The sequence below is a fragment of the Belonocnema kinseyi genome, chromosome 1 (genome assembly GCF_010883055.1).
Source record: "Belonocnema kinseyi isolate 2016_QV_RU_SX_M_011 chromosome 1, B_treatae_v1, whole genome shotgun sequence".
NCBI lineage: Eukaryota > Metazoa > Arthropoda > Insecta > Hymenoptera > Cynipidae > Belonocnema > Belonocnema kinseyi.
In genome coordinates this window covers 101,449,786-101,452,279 of record NC_046657.1, presented here as the reverse complement: position 1 = coordinate 101,452,279, position 2,494 = coordinate 101,449,786, and positions in this window count along the sequence as shown.

The following is a 2,494-nucleotide window of genomic DNA, read 5'->3' as shown; positions in this document are numbered from 1 at the left end:
ATAAAATTATTCCTGAACTTAAAAAAAAAGAATTTTTGGCAAAGTAGTTAAATCCTCAACCAATGAGACGAATTTTCAAGAAAAGTGTTCAACATTTAATCAAACAACTTTATTTTGAACAAAAACATTGATGTCTTAACCAAGAACCTAAATTTTCTTAAAAAATAAGTTTAAATATCATAAAATATATGAATTTTCTACAAACTAGTTCATTTTTATCTAAAAAAAGATGAATATTCATCGAAATTTATGAATTTTCAACTGAAAATGATCAATCTTTAACCCAAAATAGAAAACTTGAATTTTTAGGTAAGAAACTTAATGTTAAACCAAGAATAAACAGAGTTTTCAACAAATTAATTAAATATTTTTCCTAAGAGATGAATATTAAACCAAAGAAAAATGAATTTTTAACAAAGTGGACCAACTTTAAACAAACTAGCTCATTTTTTAACAAAACAGATTACTTTTTTACAACAAATTGTTCTTTTTATCAGAATAATCAATATTTTAACTAAATTTTTCAATGTTAGAAAATATTTCCAAACAAGCAGTTGCATTTACAAATAATCAGTTAAATTCTATACCACGTACTTGAATTGTCAACCTGAAAAGATAAACTTGTAACCAAATGTTCGATTAAAAAAAAATTAAACGTCAAGCAATAACAGTTGCATTTTTAATCAAGTAGTTGAATCTTAAAATCAAAAAGCTAAATTTTATAGAAGAACATTAAATTTTCAATCATGAAATTTTGTAAAAAGAATGAATTTGCAATCCAGAAAGACAAACAGTCAAGTTTGTAACAATATAGTTGAACTTGGAACCTCGTAATTGATGAATTTTCAACCAAATAGTTGAATTGTCAAAAAAATATGCATCAACCAAAAAGTTTTATTCAAAGCAAAATCTTTGAATTAACAACTAAAAAGTATAAATTTTAAGGCAAAAATTAAATAGTTGAATTTTCAGATAAAAGAATTAATTTTCGACCAAAAATGAAACGAATTTTCAATAAGTTAGATTTTCTTTTGGGTTCTATTGATTCAGTTTCAATTTAAGGGAAAAAAGAATAATGTTCTAAATAATAATAATAACCTGTTCAAACACTTACGATTCTTAACTTGAATTAATTTATAAATCCAATCTTAAAAGTACACCAAAAGTGAAAAATTTTATTATTTTTCATCCATAAAAAGTCGAATCCAGTGAGGGGTAGTGTCGCTGCACACTGGAAGGGGAAGGGTACGCCGGTAGCCGTGAAGGAAATGACGACAGCCCTAACAAAGGACCCTTGAGTGTCGGCCACTCTATTGAGATAGCCTCTCTGCTTGTTATTTATGATCGTATTCTTATTAAAATTTAAACCTCACTGCTTGTTATTTATGATCGTATTCTTATTTCAATTTCAAAAAGGACATTTTAAAGCAGTGGTCGGCAAACTTTTTGCTTAATTTTCAGGTATGGTCAGGCTCCACCCGACTTAATTTTTTCTACTACTTTTCGGTTTATTCATGTACCTTAGTGCGAGTGAGCTTACTCCAGCAAGGGTCTTTTGTCTACAGAAATGTCAAAGTAAGGAAATTTTAAAACTTTTAATTTTTCAATTAGCGATTTGAAAACAGCATTATCAGCATCTACGAATTTTTCCTATTCCAATAATATATTACTTGCCTACAAAAGTTAAAAATTTGAAGGAGTTTATAATCAAGAAACATCAGATTGACAGTCAATTTAATACTAAATACTTCTCAAACTTTCAACCTTTATAAACAAATTACAAGTCTTTGGAATCGGAACTATACGTAGATTCCAAATATATTCCTTTTAAGTAACTGATCGCAAAATTATGAATTTTTTAATCTCATATTTTTGTTCCATTTTCTAACAAAGGACTCCTGAGGAAAGGGGTGGTCTGGCCAAGCTCGCAGGTACTGCCCTGGGAGTAGGTCACAGGGCAGCCAGAGCAGGCTACCCTGCCCAGGGCAAGAGCGTGCTGACCACTGTTTTAAAGCCTTCAAAACATTTAAATGAGCTACCTGGACCTTTAAATACCAGGCAGTCTGATAAGTACCTGAAAATTCTAAGAGATGGCATCAGTATTCGCTAATGTGAACCATTTTCGTTGAGCTTGATCCTTCAAATGACGCCTGTCAAAACTTCAGCCATTTATGTTTACGTATTTACAAGTTACAGCACTGAGAAGGACTAACCTCCGAGTTTTTTTTAATATGGAAAAATCTGAGTTTCGAGTTTTGATCAAACACTACTATCTTCGCAAGAAAACGATATCCGAGACCAAAGCCAAGCTGGATAAGTATTACCCGGACTATGCACCGTCGATTGGAACGATTCATTAGTAGTTTACCGAGTTTCGTTGTGGACGTACGATCACAGTTGATGCTGAACGATCTGGGCGCCCAAAAGTGGTCACTACACCAGAAAATGTCGAAAAAATCCATGATATGATGTTGAATGATCCCAAAGTGAAATT